We start from the raw sequence: 15,760 nt of genomic DNA, 5'->3' as shown, positions 1-15,760 counted from the left end.
TAAGGAAGGAGTGTGAGGCCCTCTTATCAACTGCACACTTTGCAGTTAACAAGACCTAAAAAGTCTCCTATTTTTCTTAGGGGACTAGAATACTTCACCCTGGAGCAGTTTTTTGCCCTTGAAGGAACAGAGATCAGGCATCTAAATATCAGTGCGCATTAAAAAAAAAATGCCTTCACTGACACAGCAAGAATTTATCGGGTTTTGGCACAGTGCATACAAAAGGATTCGGCCTTTTGCAAGAATGCTACTTAAAATGCTAAAATGTTCACTCTAATTTAAGATGTTCATATCACTCTGATAAGAGGAAAGGAAAATGAATTATTTGACCAGATCAGAATCCCGAAATGCTGTCAGTCAAACCTCTCTGTCATGCATTTTTAAGGTATTTCAGTGATTAAATTCACATAACCCTGTATACACATGCATAAAACTGAATGCAAATTATTTCCCCCTGGTAAAAGCTGAAATATGAAACCTGCCCCTGACTACACTGACAAAGTAACACAGAGTAAAAATAGAATGATCAGCAATAAACCTTCTTATAGCATAAGCATCATTCATAAGAGTATCAGAAAAACAATCTTGGTTATAGATCAAGGTAAACACTCCTATCATCATTAACTTTCTACCAAATCCAAGGATTTCAATAATGGAGAGAATTTGACTCAATGTAATTGTTTTTTCACACAGCAGTTCCTAATCTCTGGATTAAATAAAATATTCTCTAAATTACATATTGATAATGGGTAAAGATAGCAAGATATCTAAATAAGAACATTTAACAAGGCAGTAATACTAAAGAAGAAAAGGCTAATCTTCTGGAAAACAAAAACAACAAACTATATGGCCAGAACTTGTTTGATTATGCTGCTAAAATTTAACTAAAATAATAAAATATCTTTTCAAAAAACAAGTTAATTGAATAATATTTTGTACAAAGGATTTGTGTCTTGAAAAAGCTCTAAATGATAAAGTTATTTATTTTATCTTTTTTCATAAACCTTCAGGTTTTTCCCTTTCTTATCTATCATCTACACAGATACCAAATTAGAATTCCAAATGCACAGGACCGCTCCCCAATCAAAAATATTTCAGTGGCTCCCTATTGCTTCTTGTTTATTTCTCATTTGTTCGTTTGTCTTTTTTTGTTCCTATTGCTTCTAAGATAATTTTTTTTTTTTTTTTGGTGAGGCAATTGGGGTTAAGTGACTTGCCCAGGGTCACACAGCTAGTAAGTGTTAAGTGTCTGAGGCCAGATTTGAACTCAGGTACTCCTGACTCCAGGGCCGGTGCTCTATCCACTGCGCCACCTAGCTGCCCCCCCAGCTTCTAAGATAAATTAAAAAAAAAAAACCTCCTCTTTTTTGGTATTTATAGAACTTCACCGTTTTGGCTCCAATGACTTTTCAGATTTATTTCCTATTACTCCATCTCATTTTGCTGCAGCCAAAATAGTTGGCCTACAACTGGTGGAGTACCCAGCATTCTATCTTGTTGTCTCCTTTGCAAGGAATCTCTCCCACCCTCCAAACCACCATGCCTAATTAATCTCTTTCCTCTCTGCTTTTTGGAATCTTTAGCTCCATTCAGGTTTCAGTTCGAGAGACACCACCTACCGGTCACAGATGGAGAGGTGCAGAGAATATGAGAGTCTTTTGAATCTACTGTGTTATTTACTTGTTAGAAAAAAAAATATGAAAGCATGTTGTAGTATTTTTACACAATGCTGATTATGCAAATGCATCACTATGGCTAGGAATAACTAGAAATGTCATGGGCCTTTCTTGGAAGTCAGGGATAGCCAATGGACAGACTGAATGCTGTACTGGTACATGAGAAGTATTAAAAGGAAGCAGAGGAAAGCTTCCAGGGTCTTGGATGGATTCTTAATTGAAGATTACATAAGAAACTTTATCTGCTTGCATATCTTTGAATAAGATGTCTTTAGATATTTTAATACTTCCTCATTCTACCATTACCTGTTGGAACCTCTTCCTCTCTTTATGGCTCAACTCAAGTTACATCTCTTGACAAGATCTATCCTGATTCCTCCAGTTGTTGGTATCCCTGCCCCACCCCCCACATACAATGCTGTATCTTTGTTTTGAATATAATTTTATATTTCATTACCTTACATTTCTAATGTCCCAGTAGATGAGAAACACCTAGAAGGTCAAAGCTATTTTTCTGGATCCCCAGGGGCTAGCAAAATATCTGGCATATAGTCAGCATTTAATAAATATTTTTTTGAAAAATATTTATAGCAGCTCTTTTCATGGTGGCTAAGAATTAGAAACTGAGATAATGTTCACCAGTTGGGGAAAGGCCAACCAAGGTGTGGTATATGATTGTGATGGAATATTATTGTGCTATAAGAAATGGCAAGCAAGATGACTTCAGAAAGGCTTGGAAAGACTTGTATGAACTGATGTATAGTGAAATGAGCAGAACCAGGAGAACATTATACACAGTAACCATTTTGTCTGATGAAGAACTTTGAACAACTTAGATATTCTTAGCAATAAAGTGATCCAATAAAATGCCAAAGGATTCATGATGAAGTGTGCTATACACTTCCAGAGAAAGAACTGATACTGTTTGAATATAGACTGAAGCATACTATCTTTCTGTCTTTCTTTCTTTCCTTCCTTCCTCTCCCTCCCTTTCTTCCTCTTCTTCTTCTTCTTCTTCCTCTTCTACCTCCTCTTCTTCCTCCTCTTCTTCTTCTGTCTGTCTCTTCCTTTGATTGTACAAAATGAATAATATGTAAATTTATACATGATTGCAAATGTATAACCTATATTGGATTGCATACAGTTTCAGTGATAGGGGAGGGAAGGGATATAATTTGGAACTCAAAACTTTAAGAGATATTTAAAAATTGTTTTGTCATGTAATTTGGAAAAAATATGATATAAAATAATTATTTGTTGAATTAAACTGAATTGGAGGAAATACCCCCACTAATGAGCTAATGAATCAAAGATTCACATAACCTTAGACTTTGCTGTTTAGGAACAAAGAGATTCAATATGATGCATTTTCTCGTTAAATAACAACAACAAATCTTCAGTGAGAAACTTGAGATTTTTCCAAAACAACTAAAATAATATGTGTGATTCTAAGGAGTAATTTAATACAATTTTGGAAATGACAGATTCTAAAGAATCTCTTGAATAGGAAAAAATTTGTTCATCATTCCCAACCTTTCAGATGATTTGCTTGATAGAAGTAAGCATTTATAGCCTGAACAAGTACAATGACAGTGAACGCATTTTTAAAATTTAAATCTTAGAGCTTGGTTTCTTTAAATTCTGTTCAAATTCTGGCAGACTCTGCCTTGCTTTGCCATCTCCTCCTTTGATGGGCTGTATAAAATCTCCATTATTTTAACTGAAATCATTTGACTTGGCTTTCTTCAGCCCCAACTCTGAAGACACTAGGTATCCAATTCTAGGTTGGGCTGGAAAATCTGTCCATTAATACAAGTAATGTCGCTTTCATAAAATGGATTTTAGCAGTTAAAAATTTCATTTGAAATAATATATCTCTTTTCTTTTCACTCTGCTAGAAGAGGACCAAGGTGGTTTTCACTTTACTATGCTCTAGCGAAGTGAAAAATGGGCATGGGGCTGATCAGGCCACAGGTCAGAGAAGCATATGAAATGGTTCTTTGGAAGGCTATTTCCAGCCTCCTGCTTAGTATATCTGCAACTTGAGTGGAAATAGAAGGTAGCAGAGGAGATATATGGGGTACACACCAAGGGAGTGATGGAAAGTAGCATCAATCTTAAGTGGTACCTGCCTCATTTCTGTCAAGCCTCATCTCTAAGTTAGAGTAAAACACTTTTTAAGTTTCTAACAAAAGAGATAGAGATAGCTAAACAGTGGAGCCACTAGGTGGCGCAGTGTATGTTGCTGGCCCTGGAGTCATGAGGACCTGAATTCAAATCTCACCTCAGACACTTAAAAGTTGTGTGACTCTGAGCAAGTCACTTAACTCCAATTGCCTTAAACACCTGGGGCCATCTCCTGTCGTCCTGACATATATCTTGCCACTGGATCCAGATGGCTCTGGAGGAGAAAGTGAGGTTGGTAACTTTGCACAGCCCTCCCGCACTTAAATTTAATTTAGTGCAAGTCATGACATCACTCCAATTCCATGGCTCTCTTTGAGAACAAAGGACAACAGGTAAATAGTCCATTATAATGGATTATGCTCATCAGTTGTCATATTTGTCAATGCATAAAATATTACAATATATTCTGACTCAGCCAATAGTTTATTGATTTGTGTTTAAGGGGGTCTGGGCCTTTAATATAATCTGTGCGGGGGAATCCAAGTGTAGAAACTCACTTTTTTAAGTCTAGTTCACAACTAGTCCATCACTTATAGTCTTAGATAGTTTCTAGGGGTGCTGAATAATTTGTCCAGGGCTACACAGTATTATCAGCATGTACCAAGGCAGGACTTGAACCCAAGACTTTGTGGCAACTCCAAAGCCAACCCTTCTTTTGTTTTAAGTAACAAAAAATAACGCAGCATATTTTCTATGATTAAGTTTTACTATAGAATAGCAATCCTTTATATTTTAAGAACCATAGAATAATTATTCCTTGCTTGTTTAGTAAGAGGCAGAATGTTTAGAATTTGTCTATAATACAAATCAACCTCTGTTAATAGTCCCTGATGATATATCCAACTCTTTGGGGAAAAAGAGCCACAAATAAAGCTATTTTAGCTAAACCACAGGAATATGTTTTCATTATGGATGAGATTTTTTTTTTAAAGTAGTGATATCCAGTAGGAAGCAGCATTCAATGGGTATTTGGCATAATAGTTTCTGGGACAAAACTGCATTGACAACTCTTTTTTTTTTTTTTAAGGCAGTTGGGGTTAAGTGACTTTCCCAGAGTCACACAGCTAGTAAGTGTCAAATGTCTGAGGCCAAATTTGAACTGAGATACTCCCGACTCCCGGGTCAGTGCTCTATCTACTGTTCCACCTAGCTGCCCCTCACCACCTAGCTGCCCCTCAACATAACTGCACTGAAATATATTTTTTCTGTGCTTTGTTGAGAAGAAAAACTTAATTTGGAAGTTGATGCCACCTTTCTAGGGGGTGGACTCTAACGAAAAAACCTAATGCACAGGACAGGCATTGCTTGCTATAGTCTCAATTTAATAAGTCTTAGAACTTTGACAAAGAGGTCAAAAATGATACCATCCTGCAATCTCACACATATATAGACAGACATTTAGGCTAGACCTGTAATTCCATCACTGTCAGCAACCCTTGGGAGTAGAAACTCTAAATAGGAAATTCATCTGAGTTTTCAGCTGAATCAAAATATCAACTCATCTATAACTTAATCTTAAGAAACCTGCTTGGGTAATTGAATGGATAAGTTATTTCCCCAAAGAGCTAGGTTTTGTGATTTTTTTAATCAGTCTTGTAACACATGCAACATAGCATTAGTTAAAAGATGCTGGGAGTTAGTTATTTTTGGAAGATATAGGGAGAATGAAAATTATAAGTCCGCCTGGTCTTCTCACCAAGCTCAACTAGGTTATGTTTTTTATCTTGGTTAGTCTCTGGAGTCCATCCTTATGACAGGAGTCAAACAGTTCCAAGCCATTTTGAAAATGGGTGGGTTATGAGTCCTAAATAAACAAACTGGTAACTAAGGTAAACACAGTGTTAAGTTTTCAGGTGTTTCTCAGAACTCTGAGTGACAGGAAAAGAAAATGTTTCCTTGGCTCTTGTCTGTAGGTAGGATGGCAATGACTTTATTTCCATTTTTGTAGTTCTTCGACTTTTCTCACCCCCTTCCATAGCTTCCCTCTATTCCACAGTGTTGTGGGGTGGGGTGGTGCTGTTTGTCAAAATAGCTAATGCAGGTATATTCTCAACTTAGAATGCGAGTAGCTTTAGGTATTTGTAAGGAATCTCTCCTCTTCTCTCTTTTCCCTCTCCTCTCTTCTCTGTCCCTGTCCCTCTACTCTTCCTCCTTCCTCTACTCATTCCTCTTCTCTCTCTTCTCTCCTTTTCTTTCTCCATCTGCTTGTCCACTTTTGGAGAAAAAAATGATTTTTCCTTTAACATTTTAACTTTCAATTTGGATCTTTCATTCAGAGAGGACCAAAGTCGACAGTATCAGGAAAGTCTAGTACTTATGCAAATGGATCCAGCACCAAGAAAGGATCCTTTCAGGAATGGTTCACCTTAGTCCAACTAAATCCTGTTGTGGGAGTAAAGAAGGCTGTTCGGCTGATATTTGCATAAGTACCTTAACTTCCAAAATTTATCCCTAAGAGGGAAAAAAATCTATTCCAAAAGGAGAATAGATGAAATAGCTTTAAGATAAGGAACCCTGAGCTAGGAAAATACCTGTCAGTCCTACAATGAAAAAATATTTAAATGGTAATCTCAGAAAATAAAGTTCAGTCAAGTTAGATTGGCTTTCTTAAAAAGTAGAAGTAATCTGTAAAAGTTCAATATGTGTTTTGATTGAAAGCAGACCACTGAATTGATTAGTTAAGTTTATTTCAATCAACTGTATTTTCATCCTTATCGACTAAAACTTTTGCCTCGTGTGAAAAAGAGTTCTCCTCAAGTAATTTTGTAACATCAGTTTCAATGGCCTTTCCAATAGAGACAGCAGATATTATAAATAATATTAAAAGCTTAAGTCTAATTTTTTGAGGAATCTGAGGGGACTGAAAATTTAACTATGGATTTTCAAAGAATGTAAACTGTCATGAATGAAGAGAGAACAGAGATTTCTTCAGCACTAAGAGAATTTATTTTCTGAGAGAAGAGAGTTTAAAATTTATCTTTTCGGGAAACATAAAAGGAATATTGTAGAGAATGGATATTAACTGGGATCCTGAGAAACCTGAATAGTGAGATGGTGTTTCCAGAACTGAAAAGTCAGCAGTTGTACTGATGGCTAAAGGTGACTTTTTTCAGTGATCCTTTGCACTAGTGACATATTGTAAATAATTATTCATACATTTCTCTTTTTTATTCTGTTAACAATATAGCCAACATTTTGATATTGTTTTTTGCTTAAGAGGTTAAAGAGTTGAAATGTCTATATTTGTGTAGAATATTTTTGTTGTCATTCAGTCATTTTTAGTCATGTCCAAATCTTTGTGATTCCATTTGGCATTTTCTTAGTAAAGATACTGGAGCAGTTTGTCATTTTCTTTTCTAGGTAATTTTTACAGATGAGAAAAACTGAGGCAGACAGGGTAAGTGACTTGCCTAGGGTCAAAGAGCTATTAAGTGTCTGAGGCCAGATATTTGAACTCACAAGAGGAGTCCACGCCTGACACTCTATCCACTAAATCAACTAACTGTTATATGTTTGTATTTGTATGTATGTGTATATGTATATGCATACATATACATATGCATATATACATGTAAATATATAGAGTTAAACATATATATGTGTGTCTGTACGTATATAGAGAGAAAATAATGAACAAACATGGGGGTAAAGTGTCTCCATTTTATTATAAATGATAATGAAGGGGCAGCTAGGTGGCACAGTGGATAGAGTACCAGCCCTGGAGTCAGGAGGACCTGAGTTAAGATCCAGCCTCAGACACTTAACACTAGCTGTGTGACCCTGGGCAAGTCACTTAACCCCAGTTGCCTCACCAAAAAAAAAAAAAAGATAATGAATTGGTATAGGAGCTAAGAGCTAATTAATTAATCAATGAGAAAAATGTAATTGTAGCAATTAATATGAAAATATCAGAAAATACTCCTTTAATTACCTGGGAAGTAGGATGAGAATGATTAAAGAAAATATTCCTATAGCAAGCAGAAAGAGATAACTGATTACAAATTTCATCTATCTTGAAGTTAATCAGAAATAATGGTCCAAGGATAATGTTCTATCATCAATTAAATACCACAATGCTTCAATGTATCTGTGATCTGACTGATATGAATAACTATGAATACAACTCAACCATGACCATTTATCCTAAATGACTCTCTTCTATGACCTCTTGCAAACTCTCCACAGAATGTCCACTCAACATAGTGGGAGTCATTTGCTATGCCTTCTGACATGACCCTAGTGAAACACAGGAGCTGTCCCTCCATCAGCTATTCCTCATTTTTACCATATCTTTCGAGCCATATATCTCTCATGACATCTTTGATGCTACTTTCCTAGCATAATTTTTGTTAATAATGTAAACCACATGTGGTCAAACAATTCTCATCATGTTCCTTTTTAGTGTTCTTTGGGAACCTTCAACTTTAGTTCTTAATTTAATCACTTTTTACTCATGGTAGACATATGATAAGAATAAACCTAACAGAACTCCTATCATGATAAAGGAAAATTATAAAACATACTATTTATATACAATTTTATAGTAGTTCATAAATAAATATGTAAAGACAGGTTTTCTCCCATAACTGAAGAAAAGTCAACAAATCTAAAGAAGCCTATGTATCTATTTATCATATATGTAAAATGTATATGCTTATATACATGGTATCTTTATGTAAATATTTAGCAAAAATAGATGAAATTTTTCATGATTTGCCAATCTGCTCCATAATCATCACAAATTATATAACTACATTTCTCTCTGTCATTACATAGAAATACAAGCTGTTTTAATTTAGTTTAAAAATATGAAATGTAAAGATTGGAGCCAGTTTGGGCCAACTCTTTCCAAGGACCAGTTATTTTTAACTTTCCACTTCAAAAAGATTCTCCAAAGAACATGTTTCTAAATGTTCTATTGATATACCTATCTTCTACCTCTAACAAGACAGAAGGGCTGAGCAACACAAAGACCCAAACATAGTGGAATGGATTTGAAGCCAGAGTATTTGTGTTCGTCTCAACTCTGACATCTAGTACCTATGTTATCTGGATGATTCATTAAATATCTCTGGGCCATAGTTTCTTCTTCTATTAAAGGAGATGGCTCGATCTCTAAAGTCACTTCCAGCTATAAATCCATGATCCATCTAAACACACCATGCTGCGACAGCCAATAATGTTGAAAACCTGAGGCTGAATTTGTATCATTACCCTACTTTTCAAAAGGGAACGGTTGTGGTTGTTGTAACATTCATCAAAAATATTGCCATCTTTTAGTCAGACTCCATCTGCAGGGCACCATCAAATTGAATTAATCTCTTTAATGACTGCAAAATCAATCCTGTACTAACCATAAATCCAAGAGTGTATTGTCTAAATTATTTGAAAACAATATATTTTCACCAAGGGCAGGTAGGTGGCGCAGTGGATAAAGTGGCCAGGCATCAAGGCAGGAAGACTCAAATTCATGAGTTCAAATCTAGTATCAGACACTCACTTGCTATGTGACCCTTGCTATGTCACTTAACCCTATATGCCCCAGTTCCTCATCTGTAAGAATGAGCTGGAGAAGGACATGGCAAACCACTCAAGTATCTTTGCCAAGAAATCCCAAATGGGGTCACAGAGAGTTGGCCATGACTAAAATGATTGAACAACAACAAATATTTTTATTTAACATATGAATGTTGGTATGTATGTATATGTATGTATCTATGTATACAAAGGCATGTAGTATTTTAAGACTGGAGTTTGAAAGACCAGAATTATGATTTCATTGGTAAAATAGACTGAGATTATTTGTTTTGCTTGGTTTTTAGAATATTCAGGACTGCATGTTTGTCTATGATATAAGTACAGTACACACAGACATATACATATAGATTTATAAACTCAGAGTCAAGATGTGTGATTTTCGGGGTAGCTAGATGGCGCAGTGGATAGAGCACTGGCCCTGGACTCCAGGAGTACCTGAGTTCAAATCCAGCCTCAGACACTTAACCACTTACTAGCTGTGTGACCCTGGGCAAAGTCACCTTAACCCCAATTGCCTCACTAAAAAAAAAAAAAAAAGATGCATGATTTCATGGGCATAAAGAATTTACTCATGGTGAAGAAACTCTCCTACCAATACATATCAGCAATTGTTTTGTTATTGATAGTTATACAGAGTGACCTGGAGTGGGAGATAGTTACTTGATCAGGGTCACAAAGTTAATGCCTCATAAATGGAACATTAGCCCAGGCATGCTTCCATTGACATAAGAACAAGGAGAAACACACACACACACACTCACTCACTCACTCACACAGAAGCAGCATGATGTAATGACTAGAATCAGGATGAGCTATAAACTGACCAAATCCTGTGGCAATTCTCTAAGAATGTACTAATTGCAGAACAGTTCCAATTTCCATATGTAGAAGTTTCTTTACCAAGAGTTCTTTTATCAGTGAAATAAGTTTAGATCCTATGTGTATGTGTGTGTTTACATGTGTACATCTTTCCCTGCACACCTCTCTCTGTCTCTCAATCCATTTCTCTCTGGTGTTGCAACATCTTTTTCTATGAATTTTGTAGCGGGGCCTTGAGGACTGGGAGTATGCTGCCTGGAAGAGATGTAGTGAAGGCTGAGAAGGTAAGAGGTTATTTCAGGGGGATTGATACTATTATCAGCAATGTCTTAGAAAGAAGAAATCGATAGAATGTTCTAGAAAAAGTGAGCACTATAGTTTGGTCAGTACAGAAGGCTCATATAAAGGAGAAGAAGATGATTAAGGTTTTAAAAAAAGGTTGGAATGGGATTGTGGAGAACTTTGTTTTTTTGGTTTTTTTAGTGAGGCAATTGGGGTTAAGTGACTTGCCCAGGGTCACACAGCTAGTAAGTGTTAAGTGTCTGAGGCTGGATTTGAACTCAGGTCCTCCTGACTCCAGGACTGGTGTTCTCTCCACTGTACCACCTAGCTGCCCTTGTGGAGAACTTTGAAGGTCAGGGTGGGAAGACTGAACTATTCAGTTAGCACTGATGCCCAACTGGAAATTGATAAGCAGAGTAGAAAATAATAGGACCAAAGAGACGATTAGTGGTGATATGCAGGACAGATAGAAGGAAAGTGAGAATGGACACAAGGAGATCAATCAGCAGTTAATTGGAATAGTTCATTCATAAGGTAATAAAGTGCTGAACGAGGGAGAGAGAATTAGGAAAGAACAGGAAGAGCCTTGAAAAGACTTGGCAATTATTGGACATGGGAACTGAGAGTAAGGAAAAGAGGGGAACTAACGCAATGAGTGTGGCCTAAGCAAGATTAAAATTCAATTGGGAGAAGCAGTTAGGTGGTGCAGTGGATAGAGCACCGGCTCTGGATTCAGGAGGACCCAAGTTCAAATGTGACCTCAGACACTTGACACTTACTAGCTGTGTGACCCTGGGCAAGTCATTTAACCCCTCCTTGCCCCACAAAACAAAACAAAAACCAAACCAAAAAATAAGTAATTGGGAAATATTTAACAAAATAAATAAACATAAAACAGAACTTAGATAATGGTAACATAAGGTTTCCTAAATCAATATGGAGCCCACAGGGATCCTTATATATGGTTTAGTGGTCCTGGCTTCCACTTAGAGGAAACTGATTTGGGCCTTCAGGATAGAAAGGTTTTTAGAAAGGTAGAAGAGAGTGAATCATATTTCAAGTAGAATTTCCTGCTGGGCAAAGTTTTATAGGAATTTAGATAAGTGACTGAAGGAAGAAGAAGGCTCTCCTTTTTAAGAGACTCAAATTAAAAATCATAGAATCATCCCAGTTAGGATGATAAGTCCTTCTTAGTGGGAAGAGAATTAGTGAAATGTTTATAATTCTTCTGGTCTTAGTATTACTATGCATTGATCATGATTAATAATAATAATAATAATAATAATAATAATGATAAAATATTTCATTGCTTATTATATTTAATTAACCATTAAGATTGTTAAAATTTCAGTTGCCAGAACCATAACCCTATATGAACTAGAGTTCTATAGCCATCTCTGATTAAGTTACCCAGTTTTCAATGGGAAATTAATACTGGAAACCAAAGTAATAGACAGCTTTTGTTTTCTAAGAAAAAAACGAGGAGCTCCAATTTTGGGGGGAATAAAAGGATCAAATTGGGTATATTTACTTTTCAAGTTCAAAAAAAAGTGCCTTTGATCCCAAATCTCTAGGGAGAAAAAAAAAGAATTTGAAAAAGTCCTATTTCTTTTTATAATTTGTAGTCCCTATTTACATCTAAATGAAATCTTCTTGAAATACACCCATTACATGTTACTTGAAACTATTAAAATGTTCTAAGGGGAGCTAGACTTATTTTCCAAAACTCCTGATTACCGGCTTTGATCTGAGATAAGAGTCAATGCTATATAATCTTAAGGAGCATTTTCAGATGTGTAATGTACCCTATACCTATTTCATTTGAATACTGCATTAAGCATATTATAGGTAAGAACCAGCTGTTTGTGGAGCATGGTGAGGCATGAGACATTCCTTCTCCTCAGTCCTTAGATTGGCATCGGATACTCACATAAGCAAAAAACACCATTCATTTTGACTGTTACTCTAGCTGAGTATCTCTGATTTCTGGCAATTTCTAATCTGCTAATTGGTTTTGTCCTCGTTAGGGTCTACAAAAGCAGCCTGTGTAGTGAGCTACACAAAGACAGCAGCTGTTCCCATAACGTTATTATGCACAGTTACACTTCCTGGATAGGTAGCCTAGATTTATGCCTCTGGTCCAATCTGTCATCTTATTTCAAAATTACTTTTTAATTTGTGACATGAGTAAATCATGAATGATGAGTCAAACAGGGAACTTCATAACATTTACTTTAGAGATGAAATATTCTATTCTATAATTTAGATGGGTTTGTGTGTATGTGTGTGTGCGCGCACGTGAATGGATTTTTTAAAAGCTAGGTTCTTTCTTGCACCTGTTCAAATAGATGGAGGGTCATTATCTCAGGTGATATGTCTGCCGAGAGCTAAAGTGTAATGAGGCACTATAATAGTAATGAAACACTCCAGAAGCTAATCTGGTGCACAGCAGCTAATTCACACTTTATGGTGGGTTTCCCTTATCAGTAGAACCACATTTCTCAATTTCTTTTTCACTACTAGCTTTATCCTATTAAGCGCAGAAGAAGGAGTGAGTCTTCAGACATGGCTTAGTGAGAACGGGTATGATTAGTACTTACTCCCTGATGGCTGTCTTGAAGTTAGATGTTCTGTCCGTGTCCTGTTTCCCAAGTGAAGGAAAGCTTTAAAAGAAAAAGAAAGAGAGCAAGGGAATGAGTGAAAAGGGTGAACAAGGTAAGAGGCCACCAAGGAGATGAGCAGGATAGGAATAGTGAAAAGAACTAAGGAGAAAGGAATAAAGAGGGATGTAAAAATAAATCTGTCTTTAGCCCTGGCTCTCTCTGGTTCAGATGTGGCTTAAAGAAATTCCCCAGGCTATTGCTTTGTATCTACCGGAAGCGTACCAGCTTCACCTTTATTCGCATGACCGGTTGCCACACAAACAGTGTCCCAATTATGGTTTTAGGAGTAAGAATCAAAGTTACTTATTCCACAAGTCAAGGGGAAATCACAGAAAATCACCAAAGCTAGATTGCCCAGAGGTAAAATCATGGAACTGGATATTTTCAGAGGACTGGTTAACTATTAATATTTTTCTCTGAATGTATACCTTCTTAGGAAGAATTTTTTCTGGGGTCATTACAAAATTTTACAGAAAGGATTTCTTTTTTTTTAATTTAGAAATGCCAAAAACAGTGGGAAAAATTGTACCCAACAGAATCTCTTCTCACAAGAAAATATATGCACATTTTTATTTTAATCTTCTCAGTCTATTTGGGAAATGAACTTGGTTAGTTTTATGTAAGCATCTTTTTAGTATATTTTCCCTTTTAATCCACACTTCTTCATTCAATATCGACATTCTCTTTCTCTACATAGGCAATAAATGGAGGTTGTTACCATCATTGTATTCAACAATGCTACTGAAATGACATCCACTTTTCATTTTTGCTTAGGACTCTGAGCTGGAAGGGCTCTGAAGCCAAAGCTAAGATCCGTAGAAAATGTAAGGAGAATCTGAACAATAATCTAAGGAGAATCTTCTGAGCAATCCAATGAACTGAAAATATCCTTTCCTTATTCTATGATATGCAGCTAAAATTCTTCTTGAGTTTCTGCCCAATATTTTTTTGTGATTTCATCTGTGTATAACACTTTCAATATGAAAATTGCATTCCACAGCTGTTGACTGGCAACCGATCTAAAACTTAGTCTTAGAAAATTGTTTGGGGGCATTTAAAGATTAAATGATTAGCACATGATAATAAAACCAGTCTATATCAGAGGCAGTTCTTGAATTCAGGTCTTCCTGACTCTAAAAGCAATTATTAATCTACAGAACTCTATTACCACAGAAAGCAATTTCTCCGTGGTCGTATTTCTTTGTCTTAGGACTTGAATTCAGCTCAAGTCCTCTTGCCACCATGCCATAATTCTTCTTGACTAATTAATGTTTTGCTGTTTAGGTCATGAAAAGATATCAGCATGAAATGAGAGACAATGTTTTATAATGTTTCTGGAAATGGCTATAATTTGGCACTTTCTAAATCAATCAATCACCAAGAATTAAGTACCTACAACATGTCAGGCACTGTGCTAGATACTGGGATAGAATAATTTCATAGATAATCCCTAACTGAAAAACACAACACAATGGAGAAGACAGCAAGTATATTCATGAACAAATGGAAAATAAATACAAGGATCTATGGAATAAAATATGCAAGAAAATAGCAAAGCAATAAGTAAGTATTTAAATACAAGGTACTTTGGGAGGGAGGGCACTGGCAGGTGGAGGAGCAGGAAGGACTGCTTTTTTTGTAGGACACAGGGCTTCTATGAGGAAAAGCTGAGGAGTGAGTGCATTCAAGGCATGTGGGATGGCCAAGTACAAAGTCTTGGAGGTGGAAGATATTGTCTCATGTGTGAAGAAAAAGGAGAGGTCATTTTAGCTGGATTGTAAAGTGTGGGAGGGAATAACCTTCACTCATCTGGAAAGATAGGTTGGAGTCAAATTATGAATGGCTTCAAAAGATAAAGATGAGTCAAGATATTAGTTATTAATAGTACTAGTTGAAAATTAAGGTAAGTATAACTTTCTTTAAAGTCTGATTTTTTTTAATTCAAATAAAGAAATTGTATCATACACATACTAAGTGCACAATATTCTTCTAGGCATTATGCAGCTGGTTATCTTGCTGACAATATATTAGAGATAAATGGAAATTCAAATACCAATGCATCATTTTTTATCAGAGATGTAATACTAAGGGCCTCAATATACAAAAAACAAAAAACAATGAACGATAACTATGATTGATTCACAGACCATGTATACATTATAAGAAAAAAAAGGAGTCAATATGAGGTATACTGAGGTTCCAGTTTGCAATCATTTAATACCTTTTAGGACAATTCATAAGCAATGACAAGGATGGTGATGATGGTGGTGGTGGTGATAGTGGTGGTGGTGATGGTGATGGTGGTGGTGGTGATGGTGGTGATGGCGGTGATGGCCGTGATGGCCGTGATGGTGAAGGATAAAACAAAATAATGAATAAAATACAACACAAGCTTACAATTAGGTTCATTCATCCTTGTGAAATATCTCACAGAAATGAGCATATGTTAAAGCCTGGTATGGGAAACCTGACATCCTTCAACCACCTCAAAAGCAACTAGCAACAATTAGGTAGCTCAGTGACTAGAACACTGGGCTTGGAGTCAAGAAGACTCGAGTTTAAATCCTGACTCCAACTCTTACTAGTTGTGTGATT

At 36.2% G+C, this 15,760-nt stretch overlaps 1 protein-coding gene across 4 annotated transcripts in view; it reads right to left on the bottom strand.

Annotated features, from left to right (window-relative positions):
- Positions 1-15,760, bottom strand: part of SYT1 (synaptotagmin 1) — a 755,577-nt gene that overhangs the window by 636,656 nt on the left and 103,161 nt on the right. For 3 of the 4 annotated variants that reach the window (XM_043966329.1, XM_043966326.1, XM_043966327.1), the window contains exon 2: positions 13,103-13,165. The exons of the other annotated variant lie outside the window; for it this stretch is intronic. The gene's annotated coding sequence lies outside the window, so the exon portion shown is untranslated. The remainder of the gene's footprint in view (positions 1-13,102; positions 13,166-15,760) is intronic. 4 annotated transcript variants of the gene reach the window in all.

Source organism: Dromiciops gliroides, chromosome 5 (genome assembly GCF_019393635.1).
Source record: "Dromiciops gliroides isolate mDroGli1 chromosome 5, mDroGli1.pri, whole genome shotgun sequence".
Taxonomy (NCBI): domain Eukaryota; kingdom Metazoa; phylum Chordata; class Mammalia; order Microbiotheria; family Microbiotheriidae; genus Dromiciops; species Dromiciops gliroides.
Note: the sequence above shows the minus strand (reverse complement) of the source record. Positions and strands in the feature narration are given on the sequence as shown.